The 13,728-nt window shown below is 38.2% G+C and overlaps 1 protein-coding gene across 5 annotated transcripts in view; it reads left to right on the top strand.

The window, feature by feature from the left end:
• The window catches only part of NCKAP5 (NCK associated protein 5), a 973,576-nt gene that overhangs the window by 438,004 nt on the left and 521,844 nt on the right, over positions 1 to 13,728 (top strand). The gene's annotated exons all lie outside the window — the stretch shown is intronic.

The raw sequence follows: 13,728 nt of genomic DNA, 5'->3' as shown, positions 1-13,728 counted from the left end.
CACAGAGAGCGTATGAGTCAAGAGAGATAGTTATGTCTTAGTCACAAACAACCCCTGAATCCTAGTGAGTTACAACGACAAAGGCATATTTCTTACTCTGCAAGGTAGGTCTGTGGCTCTGCCCCAAGGCAACCTCACCTCAGGACCCAGGCCATTGCTGATCATAATGAGAGGAGAGAACGTGGCACATCTTGTCCTGGCTCTTGCCCAGTTCCTGCCCAGAAGTTAAACATGTTTTTTCCATTCACATTTCATTGGCCAAAGCAAGTCCTATGCCAAGCCATATCAATGTGGTAGGGGAGTCAGGTCCTCCTACAGAAAAGGGGCAGTGCATGCTTGTAGATAATCATGCATGCATGGTAACGGAAAGGGTGAATAAGTTCCCCTAGGTCAGTGAGTGGGTAAGTGGAAGATCAGGGATTCAGAACCCATGCAGCCTGGCTCCGGAGTCTGTTCTGTTAAACACAGCTCCATTCTGCCTCTTTAGTTCCCTGTCTCCCAAGGGGAATTAAAATAAATTTTGAGAGCTTCTTATGAAATTCATAAAGATATTTTTAGTGACCATATTTCTGAACAACTACGTACAATGTAAAAACTCTTAAGTCCAGCTAGAATCACATGGACAGCATAGGATTAAGGTTAAGAATGGGGACTTTGAAGCCAAGAGTGCCAGTGTCCAGATCCTGACATCATCACTTACTAGCTCTGAGATCTTGGGGAAGATACCTAATTTCTCTGTGCTTTATTTTCTTCATATGTAAAACAGGGATGATAATAGTGCATACCTTGTGGTGAGGGTGAAGATTAAGTGAGTTAATAACGAACTATAAAGTGCTTGGAGTATAATCACTATGCAAGTATTATTGTCCTCATCACTCTTATTCTCCTCTATCTTAAAAGTCACCAAAATATGTTCAAAGAATAGTGCTTACCATTTCAACCAACATCTGCCTTCAGGGACAGTGGGTGTCTTTCCTCCTTTAGAAAGTGGCTTCTTTTTGTCTCCTTGAACTACTTACCACTTACATTTCCCCTCTCTTGTTTTAAATTTTTTCTCTTACTGTGTCATTAAAACAGATGATAATTATAAATGCTTACTTACGTTTCTTTACATATAAACAGAAAGTTTACAATAACCTATTTTGACAGAATCTTTCTACCCAGTAGTTGTGCTATTATTATTCTTCAAAATGTTGCTGCCATTGGCATACCAGTTGCTTTCCTGTTTTCTAAAAACACTTTTATCTTTGTTTAGAGTATCCTAGATGGTCTTAAATCTAAGAATATCCTTCTTCCCCATTAGGTTCTTACCTGGTGTAACATATATGAAATTATTTCACAGATTGGTTCCCATTCATTTCTTATCTTTTAGACATTAGACTTTGTTTTCTTATCTTTGTCTTCCTTTTCCCTCTAAAGTTTTCCATTGTTGAATTTTTTGTTGATTTGTAGCTACTGGTCAGCTCAGATGCTAACTGAATACTATACATATTCAGCCATGATTAGATTGTCTATTTACCAAGAATATGAGTTTCTCTTTTATTCTCTAGATTTTCTAAATTGACATCCTTTAAAATTGTCTGTGTCTTTTAAAATCTTATTGTTGGTGGGCGCCTGGGTGGCTCGGTCGTTAAGCGTCTGCCTTCGGCTCAAGTCATGATCCCCAGGGTCCTGGGATTGAGTCCCTCATCAGGCTCGCCACACGGGGAGCCTGCTTCTCCCTCTCCACTCCCTCTGCTTGTGTCCCCTCTTTCACTGTGTCTTTCTCTGTCAAATAATTAAATAAAATCTTTAAAAAAATAAAATAAAATAAAATCTTATTGTTGGTAATTTGAACAGTCTTACTGGTGATGGTGTGAAGCATAGGAAATAGAACAGGGGGTGTTTCCTGATTAGTTTGTGTCTCCTGAGAGTGTACTCTGGTTCCGACATTCTACATGTTGTGGGAATGTGTACATGATTGATAGTTGATAACATTTCTAGGAGTGTGCTCCATATAATTTGAGTTACACCGAGAATGGAGACAGTGGGACAAAATCCAGAAAGCAATATATAGACTAAAGACTAGTTACGTATTCTAGAAGAAAGAAATGACGAGAAAGCTCAATGTAAATTTTTAAGTCACAATGATAGTGGATGGGTCAAGACAATATGAAGAAAGCAAGATACAGGCTTAATTCCAGCTAGGTATTTTAACAGAAAAATCTCAAATGGAGTTAGTCCAGTTGGAATGAATGTAAAAATTATTAAATTAAAAATATAAGATATCTGGTTGTTTATTTTTGCTACAGATCCAAGAAAGGATTAATTAGGAGTATATAGAAAGCATTTTCCAAAGGAAAGACAACACATACACAGTACAAATGCCCAACCCATATGGCAGACACTAATAATTGTTTACTTCTCTGACATTAGTTGCCAGTCTAAAATGGGGAGAAGGAGCATGTCTAAGCTAGCACTATATAACCCTGACCCCAGGCCAAAAGCTCATCAATCTAGAGTGTGTGCCTCACTCAAACTATATCAATCAGGATCTTAGTCCAGTGAGTTTAAAATGTGAAAGTGTTGGGAAATAGAAACCAGAAGTCCTGAGAGCTAGGCCAGGGCATCATGGGAGCATCTAGTGAGAAGGTCTATGACTTCTTACTGAAGAGACCCCTGGAGGTACCCTGGTTCTTGCCCTTCATACGGTTTGGTGGTTCAGTTTCTCCTGCAGTATCATAATCTGCTCAATCAAATGCTTCATCTTTCTTATTCTGGCTAGAGTTTGTTTCTGTTACTTGCAGGCAGGAGAAATCAAATACATACAATTTATATGAAAAGATTAGAAAAGAAGATCTAATCAGGCTATGAAGCTCAATAGTGAAAAGAATTCTTCAAGGAGAGTAGGTGAGCTTGGTTCTGATAGATTATTAACTCAGAAATGATTTGGCAAATGATTAAAGCAGCAAAAAATACTGAATCCTTTGGGGCGGGGGAGGTTATTAAGTTGAATAGTTTATAAAAATCAGACAAATTATAGTTCTCCCAAGGCTTGATAATGGTTCAGTTGGGTGAAGATCTGACCTAATGAGGGCCTGGTTATAGTTCTGTCTCTAGACAGACCAGTTCCAGGACCAAAGGTCACCTAACTCACACCTGCAAGTGACTAGTGCACATCCTTGTAATGGGGGTGGCAGCCAGAGAGTGAGTGAGTGCATTTGCAAACTATTCCCAGTCTAGAAAACCAACCAAGTCAATATTCTTGTAATAGAGCACCAAGATAGCACCTTTATCTTATACTGGACATCACAGTAGAGTGAGTAAAAAGAGTATGGAGATGAAAATACTAAAAATGTTTTTCTGGTTAAGAGAATGCATACCTGTGAAGGTTTAGGTATGAGGTATACCATTTGAATCTTTCATATAGTTGTCTTGAACTCTCTTGAGAAATGGCATGTAAAAGAAGTGAGTGTCTTAGATTAAAAAAAGAAAAAAAACAGCTCTGCAGTCAATAGTTTATAGTTCTATAGTCATAAATTCCTGTGTTTGGTTTCTGACTTTTTATGGCTCTTAACTTGTGTGAAATGTGACTACCACTTCCTCTATAAAGATTTCCATTTTTTTTTTCTGGTCAGAAGTAAACACTCCTTCCGCTGAAAATATATTACACTTCGCTTGGAGTGCCCATTGTATTTTCCAGATTATTTATATATCTGTGTATCTGTAGAGGTGTATTCTGTTCAAACATATATAGTTGATAGATTTTATTTTATTTTTTGCTAGGGCTGCCTTAGCGAAGTACCACACAGTCGGGGGCTTAAACAACAGAAATTTACCATCTCTCAGTTCTGGAGGCTGGAAGTTAAAATCAGGGTGTTGATGGGTTGCTTGCTTCTCAGGGCTGTGATGGAGAATCTGTACCAGGCCTCTCCCCTAGCTTCTGGTGACTTGCTGACAATCTTTGGCATCCCTTGGCTTGTAGACACATCATCCCAGTCTCTGCATCCATCCCACATAGTGTTCTTCCCATTTGTCTATCTTCAAATCTGTCCCTTTAAGGATTCCAGCCATACTGGATTAGGGCCCACTCTAATGACCTTATGTTAACTTGACCACCTCCAAATAAGGTTACATTCTAAGTTACTAGGAGTAGGACTTCTATGTAAAAGTTTTGGGAGACACAATTCAATCTGTAACACTGGATATAGGCACAGAATATTCTTTGACTGCAGCAGTTAAGCTCCCTCATCATTGTGTCTTCCATAGAGCCTAACAAAGTGCTTCCAACATAGCAGATGGCATAGTATTTGTGGAATGAATTGATGGCATTGCCAGTCTATTGTAAAAGCCACCCTTTTGTTCAGCAGAACTCATCTTGCGTGTATAACTCATTCCATAAATGAAAGAAGGAGATTTTAGGTATGCACTTGGTTGTATGATAGTCTACCAGGTTTTCCTGCATTACGTCTTTCAACCTCTTCTCTTAGGAACCTACAAGCCTCATTCTTCTGAGTCTAGACAGGTGGCTTAAGTCTAATCACAGATCCTATCTTGGGACCTTCATGAAAATAGAGGCAGAATGTAATTTCAGGGCCATTAATAATTGAAAGCCATGGAAATGAAATTAATTGTCACATAAGGGCTATTGTTGCACACACCGACAGGTATGGAAGGCTCTCTAGGAGGTGGTTAGCACGTCTTTTCTTTTCCCTAAGAATTTCCTTTCCGTATTAAAATACGTATATCCCATTGCCTTTCCGTATTAAACTACATATAGCCCATCACTTTGGAATGTGACCAAAATTGATGAGAAAAAATCAAACATTATTAATACAATTCCGTTGTTTTACAGAGTTTTACTTATGTGCCAGATATAATACTGACCTAGAATAGTGGAATTTTAATACTAAGGGAGGAAATATGGGGGTAGTGCATGAAAACATGGGGAATTCCAAGTTCCTTAAAAAGGCATGGAAATATAAGGAATCCTCATTCTGAAATCTAGGTTTCTTCAGAAGTGAAAATTAAGTTTAAGAAAACGAGTGGCTTGGGGTGCCTGGGTGGCTCAGTTGTTAAGCATCTGCCTTCGGCTCAGGTCATGCTCCCAGGGTCCTGGGATCGAGCCCTGCATCAGGCTCCCTGCTCAGCTCAAAAAATAAGTTATTGCAGAAGTTAAGACTAGAAATTCATATTAAACTTGGGGGGTGGTATGCTCTAATATGTATTTCAGAAACACATCAGGTAGGGGAGCTTTGGGATAGAGAGGAGAAGATAATAAGGTTGCTTTAACTCAGTATTGCATGAAATAAGTCAGTAGAGCCTGCATGTATCAACAATGTTGTGATGAAAGCATGTATTATTCTGGTGAGAGCTGACAGTTTCAAATAAAAATAAAAAGGAGAAAACCCAGAAATACAAGTTCATTCCTTCATTGGTATATTTATTTACTAACAATATTAGTTGGTACATCTAAAACATGCAGAATGCTTCATTCGTGATGGTAGTGGTAAGGATTGCAGGTAGCTTGTGTGGTTTTATTGGCCCATTCTGTTAAGCTCTGGGCATGGGACTAACTTCTGATACTTAATACGGGGAGAGGCCGCCTGTGATGTTGCCTCAAGTCAGTGAGGCCATCTTGGCTCTGAAGCACGATCCTTCATTCATTGAGGGTGTGTGTGTGCCTTAGATACAGGAAGACCATAAAGTCCCAGTCCTCTGAGTCTTAGAGCCCATTAGGGGAGAGAAACAGTGAATCAGGCAATTGCTTTAGGCAGCAAGAGGGACTCTCTATGGATGAATCTCTGAATCAGGAAATGCAAGTGCAATTTGAGACATCATTTTTGCAAGTGGAAGAGCATCCAGGGTAGAACAATCTCGAGAACACTTCCATGACATGACATTTAGCATACTAGAATTTGGAAAAAAATTGTAGAAGCTCCAGAAAGCTCGATAAGGAGAACCACATGGATGAAAGACCTTCAGAAAGGCAGGTAGCTAAAATTAGAGTTTGCTTTTACTAATGATCTCTGTATTTCAATACACCAACTTCTTTAAAAAGTCTCTTTTAAAGTCTCTTTTAAGTCTCTCTGTGTTTATTATTTTGGGGGGGGGGGCGCGAGGGAAGTCCTTAATCAGCACAGACTTTTATTAAACTCCTGCTCTCTCCCAGAATCAAGGGGGTGTGCGTTTTGGCCATGTTGAGTCCTGCTCCCTCTTAGTTATTGCTGCACAAAATCACATGAAGATCACCAATTTAGAACGTACTCTCAACTTATTGACTTGTATGCGCTGTGGATGTAAATAAAATCCCTTAAAGTATGTAGTAAGAGGGTAAATTTTTGTGTTTTAAAGTTTTGGGGCCAACATGAACATTATGTATTGGAAAAAGTGCCTGAAGAAGTTTGTTTCATCTGGGTTCTATGTCTAGAAGTATCTCGAATTTTTTTCTCGTGCTGAATATCTGAGTGGATGAGTAATTAAATGATCTGCTTTGGAAAGGCTAATTAATTTAGCTGTTAGGCAGGGACTGCTGCCACCGGTCTCCCCATCTGCCCGCTCGACAAACGCACCTGGCACTCGATACTGTCACGCTTCTGTGGCGGGTGACTCCCCAGGACACCTCTGTGTGCAGAGAATGGTCCTAGGCCTCCTGGGGGAGCTGACCTGCTCGCCTTACAGACATACTAGATCACCACCATGCTCTTATTCTTAGGGCCCACTCAGAAATGGTGAAGGCTGATGATTCATTGAAACCTTTGCCCCAAATTTTAAGTGTGACTCTCTGCCCCGGGGTATAAATGACAGTAATCATCCAATTTCTTTTAGGCATTTGGTGGTATCTTTGTAGGGACAAATGCTGGGGGCTTGGGGGCGCTGCTAATAGAAACAAAATTTATGCCTTAGCATAGGTTTATGTTGGGAGTTTGATTAGTGTTTTTATTCTACTCTGCCAGATATGGAGGTTCATAATGCTTGGAATTCAGCGTATTCCAGAAAAGTTCTACCAGTGGTTTTTGCATTGATTGGCATTAAAATGGTTAGAAATGTGTTTCATCCTCAGAGACCTCAACAATTTCATGCATTATTTGTGACTACTTCCCTAGCAGTAGAGGTGTGGTAACAGGTGATAGTGGTTACAGAGGTACAAGTTCTAACAAGTGCGATTTTAACTGAATATGTATTCACTGTTATTTTGCATATTTAGAAAACATGCATGGCGGTATTTAACTTTAAGAGCAATGGCATGATGGACATGTTTCTCGGCCTGCTTGAGCCTTAGTTTCCCCGTGGAAGGTACATCAACAGTGCTCCAGCTATGCCCCACAGTGCTCCAAGGGCCCTATGGCCTTTTCAGGGATCCATAAATCAAAACTAATTTTATAAGAAGACTAAAATGTTACTTACTTTTTTCACTCTCCTTGGTCATGGGCCTATACTGGTTTGCCAGAAGCTACTCAACCTGTGACATTACAACATTCTGAATATAGAAGGAGAAAGGAGAATCCAGACGTAATTTTTGTTAGCTAGATATGAAAGACATTTACAAAAGTATAAAACAATGCCACTCTTCTTACTAATTTTTGTTTTGGAATCTATAGTTACATTCATAAATAAATGTTGTTTACATTAACCTGTGATGGAATTACTATTATTTCAAATATATTAATGTGTATTTTCAAAGTCTCAGTTTAATTGGGAATATGGTAAATATTGATCAAGAGAACCCACAGAAGCAAAAGTTTTGGAGTCCTCGGTGATCATTTTCAAAAGTATAAAGAGGTTCCGAATCCAAAAATTTTGAGAATCATTGCTATATATATACCGCAGAGATAATAATGATACCTATGTCATGGCATTGTTTGAGGTTGAAATGTTTCATGTAAAGTGCTGAGGGTAGTGCTTAACATAGTAATTATTCACTAAGTGTTAGCTATAATGCTTCTCTTTTTAAGTTGAGGATGTGGTGATACGATGTACTGAAACGGAAGAGGCAAGATAAGTCAGTCACATGTCTCCAAAAGAAGGGACCTGGATAAAACCATGACCCAAAGGGGCAGTAAAGTCTAATACCATTGCATTAAAAAGACTTGAGGAATTTAGGGAATCACGATCAAAACCTGTTACAGAGATTCTTCGTAGTTAAGATATTTATGAGGAAAACCTGTTTTCCCTATATGACTTATTGCTGAGCAGTATGAACTTTAGAAAATGACTTTATCTTAGAAATAGGAGGCTGTACCTTCCCATTTAAAGGACGTTCAATTTCAATCTTCTGATAAGATTATCACCTAACTTTAGTGTTAAAATCCAGCTTTGAATGGAGTACTCTTCTGTTGTGCTTATTACATCTTAGGACACAGGTTTGCTTAGGTGTGCTGTCTATTAGACCCTGAGCTCTCTGAAAGTGGGACAGTCTATTTATCTGTATTTCCCGGGGCCCAGAACGGTGCCAGACACAGAGTGAATTCACTCACTCTGTTTGCTGAAGGAAGCAGAATTTTCATCATCATTGAATTATATGGCCACTTAGCAGAATATTCCGAATAAATTGAAAGAGATTGATGTATGTATTATATCATACATAACTATTGAGGTATTTAAATAACTTGAAAGACTTTGGAATGTAAGAGCTTAACCTAAGAACCAAAACTAAGATGAAGTTAGGGTATTTGGGTGGTACTACCGGATTCTTTAATACCACAGTATCTTTGGGTTTATAAAATGCCTACAAATTTTTTTTTTCATTTTAAATACATATATGAGCATGCCTGTCCTTGATTTTTTTGTATTTATTTTTGTTATAGTTTATTATAATTTATTTTATTTCCTGTCATTCTTTATTTTTCTAGGAAAGTCAAGTAGAGATGACACAAATTATCTGGCAGTTTCATCAAAACACAGAGTACCTTCTGTATTGACATCTCCCTTGGTGTGCCTAATGCACTGTTTGTATAGAGGAGTTTGGGGCAATGAGACTCACAATGAGTAGACATAATTCTTCACACTTACGCAGCGAGCCGGTGCTGCTCTTCCTCCCGGGTATCCTCAGGGGGGTCCCATCTGCCTGGTGGAGAATGGGGCTGCTCACTGGTTTATTCTCACGCATTCAGGGTGTGTGCTGGGCTGCCTTAGAGTGGCAATAGAACATTGATTTGTCTCCAGACAGGCCTGCCTCCGACATTCATGCAACAGATGGCTCTGCGGTGCCCTTAAGTTTGTGGTCTCCACACATCACAGGCTGAATATATTCCTCCTCTGCAAGCTACTGATTGTTTTTCTGACCATGCAGACCTCGCAGGTCTTTTCTGGACTTTACAAATGCCTGCATCCTGTTGTCTTCATTGAGGTCAGTCTTCTCATGGGCTGACACTGCATTTGTCTCAGTGGTATTGTGTAGATCCAAGGTTCACATAAATACTTTTGGTGTTGCTGTTTATTATCTTTAGTTGAAATTATCTGGGACCATGCTGCCAGACTTCAGAAACCTGGGACTAATTCACCTTTTGGGTAAAAAATTGAATAAGAAAAGTAGTTCTGTTTCATCCCTGTTGGAGGGAAGAATTCTCTTTGCATTTAATTGAAAGAAGAGTTTGTGGGTCTCTTTTGTTTCATTGTGTGTATATTCTTTATATCTTTCTTTTATCCCTGTCGTGTAAATAAGGATCCACAACTCTCAATAAAATATCCCTGGGCATTTGTTTTGCAATCATAAAGTCAATACCCTCTTCATAATGAGCTATTGGCTTTGCTACAAACACAAAACAAAACAGTAATGCATTGCAAAAGCACAGTTGTCTGTTTCCAGCAGATGAGCTAAGGTCCTCAAATAGGAGCAAGAGTGTATGTGTATGTGACTGTGTTTAATTTGCCTTGGGTAGCATGCAAGTCAAGGATTCTTTCTTTATTTTTTGAACAAAGCTGTTTTTAAGAACCCTGAATTTGCATGAAAAAGATGCTGGTCCCATTCGGTTTCACACATATATTGGGACCTTGGGGGTTTGAAGATATGGTTTGTCAAGGGACTGCTGAACCCAAGGGCAAATGAGATGACTATAAAAAAGGCAGACCCATTTATTTTTAATACTTTGATTAAGTTGATAATTTGAGCCCAGAAATGGGAACATCTAGAAATGATGAGATTTTTACCATAGATGGTTTCACCCATCTGATGACTCCGTCACTTCCTTAATTTTTATCAAGAATGACAACTCTTTCATGCAAAAATAAAATACAATTCCTACTAAAAAAAAAACCCTGCAAACACATGGAATACCAACGATATGAAAGATTTGGGAGATAGAAAGTGCCAAACCTCCAGAAAGTATTCTTTCCTGTGTTTCGTTTTGTTTTTGTTTTTTTTTTTTTGGCCTTGAAATTCTCTTTTCAAACGAAATAGGATTCAGAAACTTACGACATAAAATAAGTCAAAATTGGGATGCTTTGCTTAGTGGGACTTAGATGGTACTGGTCTTGTCCTGCCTACACCACAGAAAACCCCCCCAACTGTTACTTGCAAGCCTTCGACATGCCTGCTCCATGACATTACGCATATTGCATTTCCTGAATAAATGATATAAACCAGTAACAGAACATGGTTTTAAAGAGACAGTTGTATTTGCTATTCTCCTGAATTCTGCTCATTCACTGCCTAACTACTTTGAATCATGGTAGCTCCCAAGTAACTAGACTTAAGCCAGTTTATAGCTTATAAATAAGGAGCACTAGGTTGCAGGGCTTGGGTTGAAGATTGTCTTTTCTGTGACCCAGTCTACAGCGAGATTCCTCATGTGTGTGTCACACATTTCAAACGTGGCTATTTGAAATTGGGCACATCTCTGGTCACATGATGGTAGGTCAAACCCAAGCTGATGTTTCCAGTTTCTACGTATTTATTTTGCTCTGTTTCCCCAAATCAGTTGGCTTACATGCTGCCACTTTGAGGATGAGCCTTTCACATTGGTTCACTCATTATATGCCTAAAATATAATGTGTGGGCAGAATATAAAATTCATGACTTACGAATATTTTCCTTCTTAAAAACTGTGTAATGGCTAAAACCATTAAATTTTTCTTTCAAATTGAATTTTATAAGATTTCACATGAACCTATACTGTGTGAAAATTCCTAATAGTGTTATAAAGGCAAACTCTTTTAAGGATAAAATAGTGATGTTCCTAACCTTTAAGCTGTGTGAGGACTCTTCCATCGTTTAGTAGGATGATTGTGCTAAGATAAACTTTGCTCTGTTTGTAGGAATGTCATCTTTACGCTAAACTGCTCTTGTAAAAAATTAACATGCTATTAGCATATATATTCAATCTTGTGCTGAAGATTCAGCAATCAGGAATAATGATTCCAGGAAATTTTCTAGACCATTCTTCCATTTCTCCTTCTGGATCTTCTAGGTTAAGTTCTTGAAGTGTGGTTCTAGGATGCTGATTGTTCCTGAGACCCTTTCAAGAGATCTGAATCTGCAGAGAGAGAGAGAGAGAGAGAGAGAGAGTGTGTGTGTAGTCTCCTTTAATTGTTCTGAGCAGTTGTTTTATAGTTTTCACTGTAGTAGTCTGACAAATCTTTTGTAAATTTATTTCCTAAGTGTTTTATGTTTTGACACTATTGTAAATGAATTTTTTAAAATAGATTTTCTAGTTGTTTGATGCTAGTGTGTAAAAACACAATTGGTTTTTGTGTATTGGCTTATATCTGTGACTTGCTAAATTCGCTTATTAGTTGTATGGTTGTTTTGTAGGTTCCTTAGTATATTCTATTTAGAAAATTGTCATCTGTGAATAGAGACAGTTTTACCTTCTCTTTTTTAATATTCATGTCTTTTATTTTTCGTGCCTTATTGAACTACATAGGAGTTTTGCCTATCTCTGGACTTTATATAAATGGAATCATAAACTATATACTCTTTTATGTTTGCTTCTTTCATTCTTTCATATGCTTGTGGTATTCGATATGCTGTTGTGCTTAGGTATACATGACACCTTCTCAGTACTTTCTGGTATCCCAGTGTATGATTATGTAGAAGTTTACCCATTCTGTTGTTAATGGGGTGCACATTTTTAGTTTAAGGTGATAACAAATAGTGCATCTAGGAACATTCTAGTACATGTCCTTTACTGAACGTATATATGCATTTCTGTTGCATATATACTGAGCTGAATTGCTCGGTCATAGAGTATAGGGTATGTTCTTCTCTGCTTTCTTTGTCCGTATATCTACCATGTGTTTATTTTTTATATTAAACTAGAAGTCAAGTCATATCCTTCTCTTTCCATTCTTTGCTCCTTTCATCTGCTCATTAGGACTTGGGTCAGAGAACACAGAGATTTCTGTCTTGCTCACCTCATAATGAGGCACATGATTTCATCTCTTCCTGGCTTCTTTCTCTTGACTTTGTTGCCCTCTCCCACAGGGTCTGTGCATGGGTCCTGCCCCAGGCTCCCAAAACTTGTTCTCCTCAGGGATCTCCTGGTTCTAGTTTTATTCCTTCTAATATGTCTCTTTAGGCACTAATTCAAAGAGAACTATTCCTACTAAAAATTTGACTTAACTGTAACCAAACTAAAGCACATGCCTTCTTGGCAGTCACTGACATTTCAGAGACCCAAGCAGTTAGGCCTGGAGAAATCCTCTCACTCAACTGGGAATCCAGTTGTTCCCTTGCTGCTTGTGGATAGCTGAATAGCTGGTCCTGTGTAGAGAGAAGGCTGAGGGATGAAATATCACACAAACGATTTCACAACTTGATAACCGTAGAAGGATTTCGGGGAAAATCCTTCCTAATGCTAAGATTGGAAGATTACTGGAAGGGTTCACTTACCCCTACTTTATCTGTAAACTTTTTTTCCTGAGAATCATTGAAAAGCTATCCAAAATGTAGTATCTGTCACTTTACAAAGCATTCTTAAAATTTTGGTGAATATTAAATTTTTTTCTAAATGAAATCAGAATTACAATTATAAGGGATACAAAATAGACCCCATTGTAAAATAAAGAATGCTAAAATAAATGTTTTTAGATTTTACATATTTTCTAAGCCCTGAAAAAATGATAAGCAAAATTTTTATTTAGGATTTGCAAAATAAAGAAAACCTAAAGTTTGATCCTAATACAATTGATATGTACCAGCTGGGAGCTTGGTATGTTACTTAGCATATCTGAGCCTCAGTTTCCACATCTATAAATGGGGATAATAAAGCCTATTATAGGGTTGTTGTCAGGCTCATATAAGATCAGGTAAAACACTCAGCACAGTACTTTGAGGTAGCAAGTCTGTAAATGATTTTTTTTTAAGATTTTATTTATTTATTTGTCAGAGAGAGAGAGAGGGCACAAGCAGGGGGAGTGGCAGGCAGAGGGAGAAGCAGTCTCCCCACTGTTCAAGGAGCCTGATGCGGGACTCTATCCCAGGATCATGGGATCATGACCTGAGTTGAAGGCAGACGCTTAACAGACTGAGCCACCCAGGTGTCCCTGTAAATGATTTTCTATTATCATTTCAAAAATGGTGCAGATTCAAGTCTGTTTACCTTTTAAAATTCATGGTCAGTAAAGAGCAACAAAAGAAATAAAAATAATTGTATATAAGCAAAGTTGATAACAGAAAGGACCACCGAAATATTTTAACCACGGGAAAATTTGTTTCCAAATTATATATGTTCGTGAACTTAAAGGGAAGCTTTTACTTAGCATTCAGGGTTTATTTGGATTTTATAAAATCCAAGGCAAAAAAAAAAA

This window comes from Halichoerus grypus, chromosome 4, assembly GCF_964656455.1.
Source record: "Halichoerus grypus chromosome 4, mHalGry1.hap1.1, whole genome shotgun sequence".
NCBI lineage: Eukaryota > Metazoa > Chordata > Mammalia > Carnivora > Phocidae > Halichoerus > Halichoerus grypus.
This window is presented reverse-complemented; position numbering and strand designations above follow the sequence as displayed.